At 46.9% G+C, this 21,690-nt stretch overlaps 1 non-coding gene across 1 annotated transcript; it reads right to left on the bottom strand.

Annotated features, from left to right (window-relative positions):
* Positions 1-18,906: 18,906 nt before the first annotated feature.
* TRNAS-CGA (transfer RNA serine (anticodon CGA)) lies at positions 18,907-18,983 on the bottom strand. The gene has a single exon. It is a non-coding gene; the product is annotated as a tRNA-Ser (tRNA).
* Between the last annotated feature and the right edge of the window lie 2,707 nt (positions 18,984-21,690).

The following is a 21,690-nucleotide window of genomic DNA, read 5'->3' as shown; positions in this document are numbered from 1 at the left end:
GGCCGTCCAATCTGCTGCTTTCGTGGGTATTTATGTTTTGCGTGTAAGCGAAACTTGAGAGTGTTCACCAGCGCCACCCTCGTCCATAGCTGTGGACGTAGCACGTCCTATAATACCGCAATTGTGAGGTAGAACGTCATCTAATGGCGAGGGCGGAAACTGTTCGAGAGCCCTGTTATGCTACCTATGGCATCAAGACTGCCAGAACCGAGACCCCCGTTACACTATCAGCAGACAATGCAAATGAAATGAGAGGCTCGTTTGACAAACATATTAAGAAAGCCAACAGTCACCGAAACCAAGATGCATAGGGGAATGGTTTCTATTTTTTAAAAATTTCTAATGCCAATCAATTAGTGTAAAGAAAATTACTTATAAACGAGCAGAAAAAAGCAACCATGCCGCCGGTGGGATCCAAACCCACGACCTCCGAATATCGCGTCCGGTGCTCTCACCAACTGAGCTACGGCGACGGCTGTCCAGTCTGCTGCTTTCCTGGGTAATTACGTTTTGCGTGTAAGCGAACCTTGAGAGTGTTCACCAGCCCCCCTCGTCCATAGCGGTGGACGTAGCGCGTCCTGTAAGGGCCCTGTCACACTATCCCGACACGCCGCCGACGCCGACACGACAAAGACACCAAAGATCGGCCAACCCGGTCGGCCGACCTTGTCTGTGGCAGACCGAGCTGTCACACTAGGCCGACTACGACACCAACGCGGCCGACGACCGGATGTCTTCGTAGTGTGACAAGCTTTGACGACCGCGACGCCGACAAAACCAGTCTGCCGACCGTGTCGTCGCGAGATCGGTCGCCGAGCAAAAACATTACCGAAACAAGGCCCTGCTTCCATATCCAGCCTGCGGAGAATAAATTTCGGATACATTTCGGCGCTCACAAAACGTTCAAATTATTATGACAGCCGAATTGACATCGTGTCCACATTGCTTTAACCCTCCTTTGGTCAGGTTTTTAAGCGTGCGCTGGTCATTTCAATCGCCACCTCGCACGAGAATGACTGCTGCAGCATTTTCATTGGAAGTGGAGACGGAGCTGATCTCTCTAATAGAAGAGCGTCGCCTGATATGGGACGTTAAACATCCCCATTACCACCGCCGCGACTTTAAAGAAGTAGCATACGCGGAGGTATGCGAGGCACTGGGAGGCCAATTCACCGGTACGTACGGGAACATACCACGTTGCGCGGAGTATCGGAGACTATATCTGATGCTGTGGTGTCTGCTGTTTTCTTTAGCACTGCTTATGGTTAGTGTGGCGTCGTGACTTCCCGACCGTCGATTGCATTAACTATGTGGCTTGGCGTCGTCCGCACGAGAAGTCAAACAGCAGCCACAAAACTTTATTTGACTGCCACGCTGTACCGATGCTCCCTTTTCTGACGTTACTTTTCAGTTGCCCAAGTGCGCGCGCGGTTCGCTAACTTGCGCACACAATTTATGCGCGAGAGGCGCAAGATCAAGGCCCGCTCCGGCGCAAGCCCGGACGAGCTCTACCAGCCAAAGTGGGCTCATTACAAAAGCCTGATGTTCCTGGATACCTCCTGCTCCTCGCAGCCAAGTTTTTCGACACTCCACACGCAGGAAGATGAGGAGGTATGTTGTGTTTATTCCTTGATAGCTGGCGAGTATGCAGGGGCATTTCTAAATGTGTTGTATTGAAGCTGCATTTTGAGTACAACATCTGTTTTTTTAGCATCCAGGATAAAGTGTTATGTCACCGAATCTTTAAATAATGTTCAAAACTCATTCTGATAAAGCATGTTACAGGATGAAAACTGGCATGCTTTTTGAAATCAACAGTGCATCACATCTTCAATCAAGCTGGCCTGAAGCAAATCGTGGCCTACACAGACAACCGAAATTTGCTGCAGGCCATATTACATTATGTCTACACTGGTGTACAGTTGTGCCCCATCAATACAATATTCTTTAACATGCGCGGCTCAAGTTATGAGCATTTTCTTAAAAACCCAAATTTTTGCATTCATTTTAACCTTGTTAATGGAAACTCATTGCCCAGACGGTAAACAGGGTGAAAGTGCGCACAGCCTCTTGGAAATCTTGTCACATTAAAATTAATAGCACTGAGAACACAATATCGACTTCCCCTGACAAGTATTTCTATTCTTGTGTTTTATTGCTGAACACCACCGCAAAGGAGTAAAAAAGCTAGCATGATGGCTGTTCTTTGGTTTAGTGCTTTCCAGTATCATGGTGCTTGGCCGGAAGGCCCCATCATTTGCCATGTTGCATGAGTTACTGTCCTCTGTGCTGCTTTGTTACATCAAAGCCTCCTTCAGGAGCACATCGAACTGTATCTAAATATTTTAAAAGTAATGGCAACCACAATAACACACTTGGAACTTCCCAGCTTTTGACTAATCACCGCTTCACTGCCGTCCCCTATGCACAGAAACAGATATTGGGCTAATACCCCTGTCACACGGCATTCCTCGAAGGCCTTTCCAGCAAAGGCACCTTTTTTCACCAAAGGAGCGAAAGCTTAAAGGAGCAGTGACGCAGCTACACGGTGCAGCCCAAAGGTGGAACAGCCATTCAGACTTAGCACCCGCTGCTGTGCTCGAGGCGGCTTAAGTGAATGTTTTAAAATTAAAGTGGGGTATTCTGTTCATTCGTTGAGCTCAGGCAATTTTTTTTATTCTGATTGCTTCCTTAAAAGGACTGCAACAGCTACTCTCATCAGCAGCAGCAGGTTTTGTGCATTGCCTTGGCCACCAGGGGCACTCGGTGTTCTGCAACGCTTTCACTGTCTTGAAATCTGGGCATAAAATATAAACACCCGTACAAAAAGCAAAGCCAGACACACCTTTCGTGTTTCTTGAAGATGTTTTCAAACATTTTTGGCTGCATCTACGTTCTTTTTTAATTTATTTTACTTTTTCACATTGGATGGCACTGCGATCACAGGTTCTCGAAGGCCGCGCCTTTGGGCTCCAAAGGTCTTGGACGGGCCAAGGCCCTTAGCAGCAAAGGCACAACATTTGTGCCGTGTAGCTGCACTCCTTATGACTTTGGATATAAAGACCTGACTCTCAAAGGCCTTTGCGGTGCCCGTGTGACAGGGTATAAGTCAGCAACAGGGCCTGATAGAGTGAGAAACAGAATTTTGCGTAATTTAGACGACAGGTCTATCTCCAACCTCTCAACATACATGCAGGACTGCTGGGAGAAGGGGACGATACCGCAGGAGTGTAAACTCAGAAACCTTATTTAATTCCCAAGTCAGGGAAGAAACCGGGCTCCGAGAACATCGGACCGATATCGCTAACCTCCTGCATGGGTAAGCTTATGGAGCACATCTTTCAGACTCGGCTAAATAAGTATACAGAGGACAGTGGACTGTACCCGGACACCATGATCGTTTTCAGACCAAAGCTGTCAGCATGCAACGTGATGCTGCAGCTCAAGGAGCAATTCATAGACAAGCAAACCCGAGACTCGAGTGGTCGTGGTGTTGGATGTGGCAAAGGCATTTGACAATGTGAGGCACGTGTAGGTCTTGGAGAAGTTGAACTCACTGAATGTCGGGAGGAGAGTGAACAACTACATCAAGGACTTTCTTACAAACAGGAAAGCCGCTCTCAAGCTAGGGGAAGACTCCATCGAGGACATTGCAGTGGGTGACAGGGGGGGCTCCACAGGGTTCGGTGTTATCACCAACCCTCTTCAACACTGTAATGTTGAGACTCCCCGACCATTTGGCGGAAATTGGAAATCTAAACCACACCAGTTACACAGATGACTTAACATTATGGATAAACAAGATAGGCGACCGGCAAATTGAAAGCTCTCTACAAAATGCAATTGACATCATTGAAGAGTACCTGAAACCTAAAGGAGTTAAATGTTCAGCAGAAAAGCCGGAAGCATTGTTCCTCATGCCCCTCGGAAAATGACGGCTTCACCAAAAGCACGAGGCAGTCATCCGCTTGTATGTCAACGGCGGAGAGATCCTCGCGGTCGTCAGTATCCACGTCCTCGGGCTTAGAGTTCAGGCGAACAGACGAAACACGAAACGCTTGCTAGGTTAGAAGCCAGCACAAATCAAACACGTCATCTTATCAGATGAATAGCAAACAGGCACCCTGGGATGAAGGAGGCGAATCTCTTGAGACTTGCACAAACCTTCGTATTCAGTTGGATAGTGTATGTGGCAGCCTACTTCAATCTGAACACAGTGGAACGGAACAAGCTAGATGTTATTATCAGGAAAAGCATCAAGGTGGCACTCGGATTCCCCCCGAACATGTCTACTGACAGACGTGAAGCTAGGGGTCTCGAACACTCTCGTGGAGCTGACTGAGGCTGCCGTTACAGTGCAGCATGAAAGACTACTCGGATCTAAAATGGAGAGGAAAATTTTAGACAGATTGGGCTACGAGCTTAAGCAGTAGCATGTGCACTCAAGAGACATACCGCGACAAATCAAGGACAAGGTTAAAATCACTCCGCTGCCCAGAAACATGCACCCTGCTGTGATGACCCCCCATAATGCGCAGGCCCACACGGGACGGAGAGGCAAAGAGACACCGTATGGCTCAGTTTAAACAAACAGATATATTCAATAATTACACATGATTAAGATTATACATCAGAGGCTGGGGCGTCCGAGCTTACGTGCCGACGACTTCATGGGGGCGATGGAGTGGCTCCGGAGTTGGGCTCGAGCGGTTGCTGGCAGAAGCTGCACGCCGTCGGGCTTCGGCGCTGAAGGCCCTCTTGGCGAACGATGTCGTCCTGAGCGTGTATGCAGTAGAATTTCAATAGTCGTCCGTTTCTTCGAGGATGGTTCACAAACCCTTCCTCTAGTGTCGTTCGGCTTGGAAGATGAACAGGAGGCGAGCTTGTAGATGATGACAGCAGAGCATAATTTTACAACATACATATACAGAGAGTTAAACTGGAAAAAGCAGAACTGAATTTACAAAAGAACAAACTTTGCACTACTTTACTCATCGACCGGGCAGGTTAGTGCCTAAGTAGCATCACATTACATGCTAAGCATGGAGCCCCAGCTCAGACTGGACTGCATCCGTTTACATGCGCTTTTAAGCACTTGATTAACAAAGGACTAAGGGCGGTCATTTTCAGTGGCCCGCCCAAAGCATCAATTCTCCAATCAAAAATAACATGCGAGATGGGGACAACCCCTTGGGTTGGGCTTAGCCTCGAACCCAGAGTCTTGTTAACAACACAAACTAAATAAACAAAACGCCACAACTCTCTCTCAAGTGAGAGTATCCACAGGCTCTCCCTTCGGAGCTAATCCTTGCCCCATGCATGCATACCGCCACCCACCATCGGTCCGCGTCGCCCGTCAGCAACAGAGGAGGGGGCGAAAGGCGCCCACGATGCTGCCGGGCTACCGACGGCGGGAAGCTGTGGGTGCCTTCCCGGCGATAGCCCACGTCGAAAGGGGGGGGGGGGGGGGTCCGTGCGTCATGCGACAATTTTCGTTCCCCGTATGTACTCGGGGGCTCTCGGTTTCCGCGTGTGCCGGCGCCCTGCTTTCTGCAAAGGTATGCAGCTGGAAAAGAGGGGCGGCCTTAAGCCCCAACTCGTTGCACACACAAGGAATGTACCTCGTAGCACACAAGGAATGTCACACTGCCTTTCACAAAGGCAGATGTAAAGACTGAACAGATGCATTACAAACTAGGTATACAGGTTGGCAGGATGTCCTGTATACAGACGCTGTAGTATACGAGATCAAAGTGGCATACGCGCCTGTGGAGGAAGACTGAACCCTGGTGGCATGCTGCACAGTTTGTGGCGCTGAGACCGCAGAAGCAGAGGAAGTGGCCATAGCCTTGGCCATGAGCTAAGGGGGTTTAGGGTGGTCATCAGTGATTCAAAAAACGTTGTAAATGAATTGGGGACGGTGATGGAGACTGCCGTCCGTATATTAAACAGGGAAGGAGGACCCAGAGAACTGGTTCTGCTGGTTTGGGCACCAGCTCACCAAGGACTTAGAGGAAACGAGGAGGCTCATTTAGTCGCCCGAAGTCTCAATTGCCGGTTGACTCCTAGAACCTCCCAAGTCACCGAAACTATAAACAGCAGAGAGGATATGCGCTCGTACCAGGAAATCGCACTATACTACAGACTAAATCGACAAATTCATCCGCCAGTGGACAGAAAGCTCAATAAGAAAGAGGAGGTTGTGTGGAGAAAATTACAGGCGGGGTTTTTTCCCAACCCAGTACTATACAGCAAGTGGCACCCTGAAGTCTTCAGATCACAGTGCAAATTTTGCGACAAGGCAGCAACATTGGTCCACATAGTGTGGATGTGTCTGGCTAAGTACGAGAGTTCGCGCACTCTAGAACCCTTGGGAGGCTTTGCTCTGTAGCCCAGACCCTAACTTCCAGCAGGACATCATTGGTCAAGTCTTTGCTGCTGCTGTGTCCCAAGGGATTCCGGCCGACGGCTAGGGGCGATGGACTTCTCTTGGCGTTCATTTGCTAGTGTTCCATTCATTTATGGAAAATTTGCAAAACGTTAAGTTGAACAGAACAAAAAGTGTGCCTTTTAGCATTATTTCTTAAAAAAAGCATCAGAACAGGCATTGCTCAGTATGAAAAAAAAGAACTTGAATATTCAACATACTGGTGTTTCTCTACGGCATTACATCCTCAACGAATGTGACCACTTGCACTATGACATTTTCACATGTGTCCAGTGACACTGCAGTAATCATGCCGTGTAGCTATTAAAAGCCTTTGCACTGTGTTTTACCTTTCTGCGCTTGAGTAACGTTAGCGCAAGGTACATCTTTGTTTATTGCAATTATGGTGTACCAGTCATACACACATTCCTTAAGATGTACTGATAAGGGTTCCACAGTCTGTAACAGCAATGGGACACTCCATTAAAAACCACAAAGAGAACATTGTGTAAGGAGAACAGCAGATGCTTTTTATATAATCAAGATTGAACAACTACAGTGCACCTCAAAAACAAGATCTCAGCAGAAGAAAAGAAACACAGAAAATATGGATATAACAGTGCATAAAGAAACTTACACCCAAAAATAAATGCACAAACAATAGTGAAGGAAACAAGTTTAACAAAGCATAACCAGTCAATACTCAAGAACTCTATGAACTGTAAAAAAGGGTAATGAAATAAAGACATGAACGCATGAGGTGCAACCGAATCTCTTACTGTTTTGCAAAAAATTTATTCATAAATGATTGTTTCAACGCCCGCATCTAACAGACTGTGTCTTGCGTTATACTGTAGCTCACTTCAGAAACAAAAGCCATACTCTGGGTACATTAAAATAGGTGGCAGAGAGCCAGGTTACTCATAGTAAGAGCTTTTGTCACAAAGGATTACAAATGGATACAAAAGACATTGATGTCTATCAATTATCAACTCATTGTTCCATAGATGGCTTTGATGTTCAACCTTTTTTCTTTACATCGTACAGTTTTTCCATGACTACATCCACAGTATTCATCTCAATATCTTTATCAGTGGCAAATGGCTGCTGAGGCCAATGATGAAGGATCAAGTTCTGGCCACGGCTGCTGCATTTCGGGGAAAGCAGCACATAAAAATGGCAATGTTACTGGGTTATACTAGTGCAGAAGAGCTCGGGTGGTCAAAATTAATTAGTAACCCTGCAATAGACCATTTCTCATACTCGATTTGTGTCACGAATTTCCCCGGAGAACACTCGGACCGAAAGAATGGACTAGGCGACAGCTGTACCCACACAGACGCACATTTAATACACCCTACGTGGCATGCACACTAGCACGCAAAACTAACACAAAACAGACTGTAAATACACACGACCCGGAACCACTGCTACCAGCGTCAACTACTAGCACTCTACTGTTAACGGTCGGCGTTCGTGCTCACTGTTCGTTCTGTCCGGATGCGGCGTTGCATGCGTCCAGTAGCCGGCTTCTAGATGGCGTTCGATGTGCTGAGGCTGGCGTCGGTGTCGTATAAGCTCCCGGTCCAAGCGTCCTTGGAGGTGATGCCAGTGTTGTTGGCGTTGGGGGCACCACCCGAATGGGTGGCAACAGCGCTGGAGACACACTTGGCTGTAGCAGGTGGTAGCGTCCTCAGTTAACTCCCCAGAACGGCGGGCTCAGGAACAGCAGGAAGCCCACGATGCATTGCCGTAGAACGCGAGCTCACCGGAGCAGTAGCCTGCGTCGCACTATTCAAGCCAAAGCGTCCCTGACCCGCCGGAGCCTCCGCTTCTCTGTTCTTCCCCCTTGTGCCTCGCTCTCCGTCGTCCTTTTATAGCCTTGGCGTTAGTCCATGTAAGCCTTGTCGTCTTCTTCTCTTCTCCACCAATCATCTCTCTCCACCTTACCGAATGCTTCTTCATCTTCTATAGTCTTCGGTTAATCCACGTTATCCTTATTGCCAACCTCTTGCCTCCATAATTTTATTTTAAACTGCCTATGAAATGTGACAATGTGCAACTTTGAGCATTGGGGATTACTGTATGGGATAAATTAGTCATTAAATCCTAGTACTGCCATGATGGCTCAGTGGTTAGGGTGCCCGACTGTTGAACCCAAGGATACGGGCTGAATCCCAGCCGCCATGGCCGCTTTTCGATGGAGGCGAAACGCAAAGCAGCTGTTTACTACAGTGACAGTGTACGTTAAAAAACCCAAGGTCGTAGATATTTCCGAAGCCCTTCACTGTAGCGTCCCTGAGTCGCCTTGGGAATTTTAATACAAGCATAACTATGTTTCAATTGTGGCCCCATACGTTAAATAAGATACAGTTTAGCCTGTGTAGTTTTGACTTAAGATTTTGTGTCCTTTTGTTTTAGGAGACTGAACGGCAGTGCGAGCACTGGAACAACGAATCCGCAGATCAAGAAATGGATTTTTCTTGTTCGCCACAAAATTGTGCAGAGCCAAGTCTGCCAGCACAGCAGATTGGAGAGGGGACTTCAAGGCCTGGAAAAAAGAGAAGGCGAAATGATGACGAGACAGAACAAAGGAAAGTTCTGCTGACAACAGCGGTGGAAACATTACAGAGAAGTCAGCAACGCCTGGCGGCCAATGATGAATGCGACGCATTTAGTAGCATGATGGCGCATGCTGTCCGCCAAATACCGCCAGGGCCAGACCGTCAGTTGGCCATGCTAAATGCCCATTAGGCAATTGTAAAAATTAATTTATCTAGGCACAGTGTTCCAGTGGAAATGTTAAACGTCCTCAACATGCAGGAATAAAAACAGATTTCTATTTCACCTGGACACAAGTTTCCACTGCCAGCTAACTTGGCCTTCATTGCAGAAGTAGCTCTTGAAAACTTCTCTAGTTTCCCGAGCACTCCTGCTGCAGTTCCCGCCAGTTTTTGAGAGCGGCTTCATGGCACCACAAGGGTCTGCCCGGTCGCGCCAGGATCCTTGATGGACATGTCCTGCGCATGAGCAAAGAATGCAATGTACGGCAGCAGCATGAAGCATTTCTTGTAGCATAAGAACACAACACTACCTTAGGCAAGGCTAATAAGAACGTCCACATGATGGTGCATGCTTTGTTTCAAGGGACCCACCTTAAAATATTTTTGAAATACTTAAATAGCAATTTAAGTGCACCAAGTCAACGTTATTCTTTCATAAAGTGTTTTTATTTCTTTTCCTTTATTAATACCCCCCGGGCCATTTGGCATTACAGAGGGGAATGTTAATGTGACTATTTGCATAACTAATGACATTTCTAACACACGCATAATCTCCCTTTTAAATGAAAGCATCATCCTTCTGTCTTTACACATGTTAGGCCATTTGGTCAGAAATACACACTGCTGTTTTTAGAGCTCAGCTCTTAGGTGCCGTTCCTTAACTCCTGCTGTATTTAAAGCGTAGCTCAGGCTTCTTTTTCTAGATTCCTAGTCAGTGGCCTCACACGCCACCTGCCAGCTGTGGCAGGTAGTATCAGAGCGAAATGCCTCGGCGAGCAGGTGGTAGATTGGAGAGATGGAAATCCCCTCCTTGAATTTGAACCTGGCAGTTTTGGATCCCGAATAAGACATGTAACCGTTAGGTCATGCATGGACATTAGGACAGCTTAGTTAAAGTGGGGCATTATATCTAGGTCAGGTGGTCTTTCACACAGTGCGTTAGTTTACGAGTGTATTCAATGTATGTTTCAGATAATGTGTAAGATGAGAATGAGCGAATTTGAATGCGTAAGCATTTTATGGCTATGTTTGCGGTTTTGTGCCCTCACGAGCTTCTCATCACGATAACGTTCGAACAAATTGAGTTATAAGAAAAAGTGGGCGGGGCCACAGCGAAAGTGGCGCCAAATTTGAAAGAGAGGTGACGAGTTGAGTAAACAGAGGCAAGGAGGTGCGAGGAGGAGTCAATGTTTGCGCATTCCTCCAATGCAGGTGCCGCAGTGATCTCATACTTTTTAGAGGGAGTTTAATGGTGTAGTGATTAAGCAGGCAGCAAAGTGCATTAAGGTGAACGTAAATCTGAAAAGAGCCGTAGACAAGAACCATTAACGCGATCACAATGTAAGGACAACTCAAACTTCGCATTACCGAGTATTGTAATCGTCAGTAAATTTCTTTTGAAAAAAATTCAGACTGTCACACTGCACGGACAGGAATACAGTCAAGCCTTGTTAATGTGAACAATTTGGTTGCTGAGCAAATCTGTTCATAGAGCAGCCAGTCCAGTGAATTGTGAAGGGAAAAAAGCTCAGGAAAAAGAAAACAATTCTATGGTTAAGATCTCCAGATCACCAATTGTAGTAACGAAAGAGCCGTTACACTAAATTAAAGTGGTGCGGTTTGAAGCACCTAGTGGTCCATGAGATGTGTCTCAGAGTGATAATACACCTTCTACTGTGGCTGCTGAGATCTCTCAAACCACTGTGCACATCTGTACTCAGTCAGTTCACAGCTGCTAAAAGCTAATTTATATGCAGCATATAAAGTAGACAGAGATGTCTTCACAGCCATTCAATGAATATAGCAGACAGTAAGGGGTGTCAACTGGACTCTTGGCACCCTAAAGCATGAAACCACAAAAGAGAAGCCGTGACTAGAAACATTTCCCCTTTCTCACTGCCATTCAATAGTACCCTGTGGTCAAAATATTGGAAAGCTCCAGATTGAACAGTCAACATTCTGCTACAGCAGTGGCTCGTTAATATGGATAGTTCAGTTCTATATTAGCCGGCAAAAGTACATGACCTGCAATGGGCGCTATACTTCCCCCCGTCCATTGCCTGGACGAGCTTCCATATTAACAAGGCACAAAATATACTGAAAAACCTTGGTCCCCAGAAAAGCTGCCCATAGTTTGAATCGTCCACATTAACTGGGGTCGCATTAATAGGACACAACTGTACTCAACCTACACATTGGCAAAGCTCACACAGCACTTTGAAGACTGGCACTGTTGATCTGACTGCAGAGTAGATGCTTGGCAGTGGCCCTCCTTTCAAGACCTTGCAAAACGAATAAACGTTCCAAAGTAGAGAAGACAGATATAACAAATTCAAATATTGAACGAGGCACTGCACACAGCAGTACACAAGCGGGAGTGATCTGTTGGGTTGAAAGTAGTTGTTCATGACGAACCGAAACACTGAAGCGGAGGGCCGTTCAGATATGCAATCTTGACAAACCAGACCCATGTATGTTGCATAAATAGAAAAAGAAGCTGGGAAAATGTTGCGTGACATCTATTCCAAGTCATAAAATTATTGTAGGCACAGCATTCCTGCTCTTTGTCCTGATCACTTGTAAAAGAAGGAGAGCACTGTATGCAGCCATGATTACAGATATGCACAGGTTTCAACAGAGGTGAACAGGACAGGCTATTGGCCTCCTTGCCTTTTTCACACATGGTCTAAAACTGGCAGGTATCAGATGCATAGCCTGGTAGAGCCTGCTGGTGCTGTTTGAAGAGGCGAGCTACGATCACACTTGCAAAAGGGTACAGTGCTCCATTTACTGATGTCTGCTCCTGTGCATACTCTCATGATCAGTATTCCAAATAAATACTTGGAAGCGCATTAATAAACTGCTGCTTATAAGAATGTGTTCTGTCAAGTCATCAACGGCATACACAGTTATACAGACTAGGCAGGCCTTGTGCGTTCCTAGCAGTGCAACAGCTTCAAGACACAAGCCAAGATTGCTACGAATTTCGCAAAGTAGGAGAAAGTGGTGTCTTGCCTGTTAGCACATCTTCCACATCAAGGCTCTCGGGTGGAGTATACAGTTGTCTTGATGCCCCCCTAGACCGAAGATAATTGTGCAATGCAACTGTGGCAAGCACAAGTTGCACTGCCTTGAGGGGCTTGTGTCGCATCGGCGCCCTGTATATCTGCCAGCGGCTGGCTAAAATGCCGAAAGCGTTTTCTGCAGTGCGCCTGGCACGAGAGAGCCTGAAATGAATGGGTTCAAGAATGAGGACAAAAGTGAAAAAAACAAAACCCTTTCATAGCTGCTTCATCCGTTCATGACACTGTGACTGGGCAGTAAATGCTCCTATTAAGTACATAATATTCCAAAGGAACAGCGGAAGCATGGTTTACTGCATTACAAGATAGTCTGGATGCAAGAAAGTTGGTTACAATGCAAATTAAGTAGGTTGCAAGGCCACCACTCCCGAACTGCACCCGGAAAAATGGAGAATCAGCTGGATGAAAGCAAATTCCGTCATTGTGCAACCCGCACCCTGACCCTCATCATCCTCTGCCCGAGATCCAAACAATTCCCACACCAGAAAGGTACCTTTGCTGCGAAACTACTTTTGAAAATAATTGTACGCCTTCAAAAAATAAACTTAAGTGACCAAAACAGATGCAGGAATGGATATTGTGTACGATTTTACGCAGGCCGCACCTGTAGTTAAAAATCCTCTTCTCGTGCTGCAGCTCGGCGACTGGATATGGCCGCATGAGATATGGCTTGAGGCCAAATCCCTCGTCTCCCACAATTACATAGGGAGCACTGGTACAAGAGTTGGGCAGCTGCTCAGGAGGGGGAAGGCATGTTGGGTCTGACTCGATTCTTAAGCGCAGCTTTGCCTCGGTCCAGACCCCACTGTCATTTAGGCGTCCGTTTTTGCCAACATCAGCAAAGATGAAGTTGAGGTCAGCATCCACAAGTGCCATGAGAACTATACTAAATGTTCCCTTATAGTTCCTGTACGCAGCTCCACTCCCTGGTGGTGGCGTGATGACAACATGCTTGCCATCCAGTGCCCCTATGCAATGTGGGAACTGCCACAGTTCTTGAAAGCCTTGCGCTATTTGTAGCCATTCGTCGTGGCATGTGGGTGCCTTTAGAAGGGAAACAACCAAAAGTGCAACGTTGAGACATGCTTTGCTCAACTGTATATTAGTGGACGCACACAATTTCACTGTAAAAATTAGTGTACTCTCCATGACAACTTCTTTTAGTGTAGTCCATAATTTATACACGTGCACTTTTTTATTGCTTATCAAGGAACCTTTGCAAAGCACTGTTTGCGGAAATGAACTTTTCTAGTGCCATACATTTATGTCGAGCAGTATTTTGATTGAATGTGTACATCTGCAGATTGCCTGCAGCATTACATAAACGACAACACTTCAGCATTGGTTTCCATCCTTCATAATGTGTAAAGTGTTGAAAATTACAGTAAAGTGCACATACCTTCAGCACTTTTGGCTTCAGAACTCTGTATATTGCTTGAGACACCTCAGATATAATTCCGGATATGGTATTATGTGCCACATAAAATGCAAACTGCAGCGACATTTCGCTGTTTCCTGAAAGAGAGAATGTGGGCATTAGTGTAATGTGGACAACTACATTTTCTCCAGAAGGGGATTTGAATATGTGGCATACACACACGGCAAAATTATCTGTTAACCCAGCTTGCAAAACACACCAGAAAATGGTTAAAAAAAAAACTTCCCAGCTGTCCTTGCAAAGAAGTAGCATTCAATCACTGCACACCAGAGACAACTTTAGGTGCGAGTGCTGGCAGGTGCAGGTGCTGAGATGCCATTTAAAATGTAACCTGCAGAAAACGGCAAAAAAAAAATGCAGGCAGCAGATGCTTTTAACGCCAAAACTATGTTGCAGTGGTGAGTCCCGATCGAACTGTCAAATTCGTCTGCCTGGCTTGTTTCCCTAAACACAATTCAGCCCTGTTATTTTGTATCTCCCGCCATGATATTCTGCAGTAGGCCCTATAAATGCAGTCTATCGCACTGTTTGTTTTTTTTTTATTCGCCACAATCGCTTTAATTGACTTCAATTAACTCACTCAGAAAACGTAATTAAAATGCTAGGCAGGTTCACACTAATTAGCATTAACAGCAATAATTAAGATGCTTAAATGCACGTGATGATCACTGTGCGCACTTATTACAGGGAACCGATTGCTGCTGATGCGCAAGTGGAAGCCCTTGAGGAATTTAGACATGACAGCGCTTGAACGGCAGCGATCGAGCAGTATGCTGCAAATCATGTCATTCAACTAAATTTCTTACGCGATTTTAGACATAAAGCGCAAATGGTAATAAACGTCGCCTCCAGCTCCGGCACCTGAATCTCTGCTGAGTTTAAAATGTGCCGGATGTCATAGCGTGCGACGCGCTCGATCGCTCACCTGTTGCAATGTACCGTAGAGTAATGGCCAGCCGTTCTCCTGCCTGAATAGCTTCCCTGAAAGGCGTATCTTTCTTGGTGATGTGCGGCCTTACTTCACCAAGGAGCTCTTCAAAGGTGGCCGTGTCCATCCGTATCCAGCGGCGATAATTTTCGCTGTCTTCAAGGGCCAGCTCCCGCATCAGATTTTCATAGGCGCCCTGCTGTTTCCTGCGCTGCAGCCACGGCGACACCCAGGAAGTCCGCGGCTTCTTTGCAGGCGGCTCCTCCAACAGCTCCAGTATTACTAGAGCTGCTGTAGCAACAGCAGCCGCCGATTCAGCTTCCATTTCAGACGCGCGGAGATTGCCGGAGTGTGGATGCTTTGGTCGATGCCGAAGCGCAGAAGGGCGGCAGCGAGAGCGGAATTCCCCCGGGAAGGTCACGTGACAAACTACCACTGCGGCGCGCCGTTTTCGTGAAAACGCGAGAAGAGAGGGCACGGAGTCGGCCGATGGTTTCCGAGCGTTGTCTTGCTAGTGTGACATGGGAGTTTGCAGACCATCGGCCAACACCTGTTTGGCGAGCGAGAGGGAGCCGACGCCGACAGTCGGCCGACTGTTTTCGTCGGCGCAGTGTGACATAGAGCCAGGCATCACGACGACATGGTTTTGGCAGACCGAGTCGGCCGACTGTTGGCCTAGTGTGACAGGCCCTTAATACCGCAAGTGTGACGTAGAACGTCATCTAACGGCGAGGGCGGAAACTGCGAGAGCCCTCTTATACTACCTATAGCATCAAGAATGCGAGAAATGAGACCCCCGTTGAGCTATTAGCAGACAAGGCAAATGAAATGAGGGGCTGGTTTGACAAACATATTAATGAAGCCAACAGTCACCGAAACCAAGGTGCATAGGGGAATGTTTTCTTTTTTCATTTCTAAAGCGAATCAATTGGTTTAAAGAAAATTCTTATAACCAGCAGAAAAAATAACCATGCCGCCGGTGGCGTCCGAACCCTCGACCTGCGAATATCGCGTCCGCTGCTCTTACCAACTGAGCTACGGCAACGGCTTTCCAATATGCTGTTTTCGTGGGTATTTATGTTTTGCGTGTAAGCGATCCTTGAGAGTGTTCACCAGCGCCACCCTCGACCAGAGCGGTAGACGTAGCACGTCCTGTAATACCGCAAGTGTGACGTGGAACTTTATCTAACGGCGAGGGCGGAAACTGTGCCAGAGCCCTCTTATGCTACCTATAGCATCAAGACTGCCAGAACCGAGTCCCCCGTTACGCTATTAGCAGACAAGGCAAATGAAATGGCGGGCTCATTTGACAAACATATTAAGGAAGGCAACAGTCACCGAAAGGAAGGTGCATACGAGAATGTTATCTATTTTTTAATTTCTAATGCCAATCAATTGGTTTAAAGAAAATTCATATAAACGAGCAGAAAAAGCAACCATGCCACCGGTGGGATCCAAACCCACGACCTCCGAATATCGCGTCAGGTGCTCTTACCAACTGTGCTACGGCGACGGCTGTCCAATCTGCTGCTTTCGTGTGTATTTATGTTTTGCGTGTAAGCTGACCTCTAGAGTGTTCAACAGCGCAACGCTCGTCCATAGCGGTGGACGTAGCACGTCCTGTAGTGCAGCAAGTGTGACGTAAAACATCATCTAACGGCGAGGGCGGAAACTGTGCGAGAGCCCTCTTATGCTACCTATGGCATCACGGATGCCAGAACCGAGACCCCCGTTAAGCTATTAGCAGACAAGGCAAATGAAATGAGGGGCTCGTTTGACAAACATATTAAGGAAGCCATCAGTCACCGAAACCAAGGTGCATAGGGGAATGTTTTCTATTTTTTTTAAACTTCTAATGCCAATCAATTGGTTTAAAGAAAATTATAAACGAGCAGAAAAAAGCAACCATGCCGCCGGTGGGATCCAAACCCACGACCTCCGAATATCGCGTCAGGTGCTCTTACCAACTGTGCTACGGCGACGGCTGTCCAATCTGCTGCTTTCGTGTGTATTTATGTTTTGCGTGTAAGCTGACCTCTAGAGTGTTCAACAGCGCAACGCTCGTCCATAGCGGTGGACGTAGCACGTCCTGTAGTGCAGCAAGTGTGACGTAAAACATCATCTAACGGCGAGGGCGGAAACTGTGCGAGAGCCCTCTTATGCTACCTATGGCATCACGGATGCCAGAACCGAGACCCCCGTTAAGCTATTAGCAGACAAGGCAAATGAAATGAGGGGCTCGTTTGACAAACATATTAAGGAAGCCATCAGTCACCGAAACCAAGGTGCATAGGGGAATGTTTTCTATTTTTTTTAAACTTCTAATGCCAATCAATTGGTTTAAAGAAAATTATAAACGAGCAGAAAAAAGCAACCATGCCGCCGGTGGGATCCAAACCCACGACCTCCGAATATCGCGTCCGCTGCTCTTACCAACTGAGCTACGGCAACGGCTTTCCAATCTGCTGTTTTCGTGGGTATTTATGTTTTCCGTGTAAGCGATCCTTGAGAGTGTTCACCAGCGCCACCCTCGTCCAGAGCGGTGGACGTAGCACGTCCTGTAATACCGCAAGTGTGACGTGGAACTTCATCTAACGGCGAGGGCGGAAACTGTGCCAGAGCCCTCTTATGCTACCTATAGCATCAAGACTGCCAGAACCGAGTCCCGCGTTACGCTATTAGCAGACAAGGCAAATGAAATGGGGGGCTCGTTTGACAAACATATTAAGGAAGGCAACAGTCACCGAAAGGAAGGTGCATACGAGAATGTTATCTATTTTTTAATTTCTAATGCCAATCAATTGGTTTAAAGAAAATTCATATAAACCAGCAGAAAAACGACCATGCCGCCGGTGGCATTCGAACCCTCGACCTCCGAATATCGCGTCCGCTGCTCTTACCAACTGAGCTATGGTAACGGCTGTCGAATCTGCTGCTTTCGCGGGTATTTATGTTTTGCGTGTAAGCGAACCTTGAGAGCGTTCACCAGCGCCACCCTCGTCCATAGCGGTGTACGTAGCACGTCCTATAATACCGGAATTGTGAGGTAGAACGTCATCTAACGGCGAGAGCGGAAACATTGCGAGAGCCCTCTCATGCTACCTATGGCATCAAGACTGCCAGAACCGAGACCCCTGTTAAGCTATTAGCAGACAAGGCAAATGAAATGAGGGGCTAGTTTGAAAAACATATTAAGGAAGCCAAGAGTCACCAAAACCAAGATGCAGAGAAGGAATGTTTTCTATTTTTTTAAATTTCTAATGCCAATCAATTGGTTTAAAGAAAATTATAAACGAGCAGAAAAAGCAACCATGCCACCGGTGGGATCCAAACCCACGACCTCCGAATATCGCGTCCGCTGCTCTTACCAACTGAGCTACGGAAACGGCTGTCCAATCTGCTGCTTCGTGGGTGTTTATGTATTGCGTGTAAGCGAACCATGAGAGTGTTCAACAGCGCAACTCTCGTCCATAGAGGTGGACGTAGCACGTCCTGTAGTGCAGCAAGTGTGACGTAAAACGTCATCTAACGGCGAGGGCGGAAACTGTGCGAGAGCCCTCTTATGTTACCTATAGCATCAAGACTGTCAAAACCGAGACCCACGTTACGCTATTAGCAGACAAGGCAAATGAAATGAGGGGCTCGTTTGACTAACATATTAAGGAAGCCAAGTGGCACCGAAAGCAAGATGCATAGGGGAATTTTTCTATTTTTTTAATTTCTAATGCCGATCAATTGGTTTAAAGAAAATTCATATAATCCAGCAGAAAAACGACCATGCCGCCGGTGGCATCCGAACCCTCGACCTCCGAATATCGTGTCCGCTGCGCTTACCAATTGAGCTACGGCGACGGCTGTCCAATCTGCTGCTTTCGTGGGTGTTTATGTTTTGCGTGTAAGCGAAACTTGAGTGTTCACCCGCGCCACCCTCGTTCAGAGCGGTGGACGTAGCACGTCCTGTAATACCGCAAGTGTGACGTGAAACTTCATCTAACGGCGAGGGCGGAAACTGTGCGAGAGCCCTCTTATGCTGCCTATAGCATCAAGACTGCCAGAACCGAGTCCCCCGTTACGCTATTAGCAGACAAGGCAAATGAAATGAGGGGCTCGTTTGACTAATATATTAAGGAAGCCAACTGGCACCGAAAGCAAGATGCATAGGGGAATGTTTTCTATTTTTTTAAATTTCTAATGCCGATCAATTGGTTTAAAGAAATTTACTTATAAACGAGCAGAAAAAAGAACCATGCCGCCGGTGGGATTCGAACCCACGACCTCCGAATATCGCGTCCGGTGCTCTTACCAACTGAGCTACGGTGACGGCTGTCCAATCTGCTGCTTTCGTGGGTATTTATGTTTTGCGTGTAAGCGAAACATGAGAGTGTTCACCAGCGCCACCCTCGTCCATAGCTGTGGACGTAGCACGTCCTATAATACCGCAATTGTGAGGTAGAACGTTATCTAATGGCGAGGGCGGAAACTGTGCGAGAGCCCTGTTATGCTACCTATGGCATCAAGACTGCCAGAACCGAGACCCCCGTTACAATATTAGCAGACAATGCAAATGAAATGAGAGGCTCGTTTGACAAACATATTAAGAAAGCCAACAGTCACCGAAACCAAGATGCATAGGGGAATGTTTTCTATTTTTTAAAAATTTCTAATGCCAATCAATTGGTTTAAAAAAAATTACTTATAAACGAGCAGAAAAAAGCAACCATGCCGCCGGTGGGATCCAAACCCACGACCTCCGAATATCGCGTCCGGTGCTCTCACCAACTGAGCTACGGCGACGGCTGTCTAATCTGCTGCTTTCGTGGGTATTTATGTTTTGCGTGTAAGCGAACCTCTAGAGTGTTCAACAGCGCAACGCTCGTCCATAGCGGTGGACGTAGCATGTCCTGTAATGCCGCAAGTGTGACGTAAAACATTATCTAACGGCGAGGTCGGAAACTGTGCGAGAGCCCTCTTATGCTACCTATGGCATCAAGGCTGCCAGAACCGAGACCCCCGTTAAGCTATTAGCAAAGGCAAATGAAATGAGGGGCTCGTTTGACAAACATATTAAGGAAGCCATCAGTCACCGAAACCAAGGTGCATAGGGGAATGTTTTCTATTTTTTTAATTACTAATGGAAATCATTTGCTTTAAAGAAAATTACTTATCAACCAGCAGAAAAAACAACCATGCCGCCGGTGGGATCCGAACCTACGACCTCCATATATGGTGTCCGGTGCTCTTACCAACTGAGCTACGGCGACGGCTGTCCAGTCTGCTGCTTTCCTGGGTAATTACGTTTTGCGTGTAAGCGAACCTTGAGAGTGTTCACCAGCCCCCCTCGTCCATAGCGGTGGACGTAGCGCGTCCTGTAATACCGCAAGTGTGACGTAGAACGTCATCTAACGGCGAGGGCGGAAACTGCGAGAGCCCTCTTATACTACCTATAGCATCAAGACTGCGAGAAATGAGACCCCCGTTGAGCTATTAGCAGACAAGGCAAATGAAATGAGGGGCTGGTTTGACAAACATATTAATGAAGCCAACAGTCACCGAAACAAAGGTGCATAGGGGAATGTTTTCTTTTTTCATTTCTAAAGCGAATCAATTGGTTTAAAAAAAATTCTTATAACCAGCAGAAAAAATAACCATGCCGCCGGTGGCGTCCGAACCCTCGACCTGCGAATATCGCGTCCGCTGCTCTTACCAACTGAGCTACGGCAACAGCTTTCCAATATGCTGTTTTCGTGGGTATTTATGTTTTGCGTGTAAGCGATCCTTGAGAGTGTTCACCAGCCCCCCTCGTCCATAGCGGTGGACGTAGCGCGTCCTGTAATACCGCAAGTGTGACGTAGAACGTCATCTAACGGCGAGGGCGGAAACTGCGAGAGCCCTCTTATACTACCTATAGCATCAAGACTGCGAGAAATGAGACCCCCGTTGAGCTATTAGCAGACAAGGCAAATGAAATGAGGGTCTGGTTTGACAAACATATTAATGAAGCCAACAGTCACCGAAACCAAGGTGCATAGGGAAATGTTTTCTTTTTTCATTTCTAAAGCGAATCAATTGGTTTAAAGAAAATTCTTATAACCAGCAGAAAAAATAACCATGCCGCCGGTGGCGTCCGAACCCTCGACCTCCGAATATCGCGTCCGCTGCTCTTACCAACTGAGCTATGGTAACTGCTGTCGAATCTGCTGCTTTCGCGGGTATTTATGTTTTGTGTGTAAGCGAACCTTGAGAGCCTTCACCAGCGCCACCCTCGTCCATAGCGGTGTACGTAGCACGTCCTATATTACCGCAATTGTGAGGTAGAACGTCATCTAACGGCGAGGGCGGAAACATTGCTTGAGCCCTCTCATGCTACCTATGGCATCAAGACTGCCAGAACCGAGACCCCTGTTAAGCTATTAGCAGACAAGGCAAATGAAATGAGGGGCTCGTTTGACAAACATGTTAAGGAAGCCGAGAGTCACCGAAACCAAGATGCATAGAGGAATGTTTTCTATTTTTTAAAATTTCTAATGCCAATCAATTGGTTTAAAGAAACTTATAAACGAGCAGAAAAAGCAACCATGCCACCGGTGGGATCCAAACCCACGACCTCCGAATATCGCGTCAGGTGCTCTTACCAACTGTGCTTCGGCGACGGCTGTCCAATCTGCTGCTTTCGTGTGTATTTATGTTTTGCGTGTAAGCGAACCTTGAGAGTGTTCAACAGCGCAACGCTCGTCCATAGCGGTGGACGTAGCACGTCCTGTAGTGCAGCAAGTGTGACGTAAAACGTCATCTAACGGGGAGGGCGGAAACTGCGAGAGCCCTCTTATACTACCTAGAGCATCAAGGATGCAAGAAATGAGACCCCCATTAAGCTATTAGCAGAGAAGGGAAATGAAATGAGGGGCTGGTTTGATAAACATATTAAGGAAGCCAACAGCCACCGAAACCAAGATGCATAGGGGAATGTTTTCTATTCTTTTTTAAATTTCTAATGCCAATCAGTTGGTTTAAAGAAAATAAGTTATATACGA

Source organism: Amblyomma americanum, chromosome 1 (genome assembly GCF_052857255.1).
Source record: "Amblyomma americanum isolate KBUSLIRL-KWMA chromosome 1, ASM5285725v1, whole genome shotgun sequence".
NCBI lineage: Eukaryota > Metazoa > Arthropoda > Arachnida > Ixodida > Ixodidae > Amblyomma > Amblyomma americanum.
This window is presented reverse-complemented; position numbering and strand designations above follow the sequence as displayed.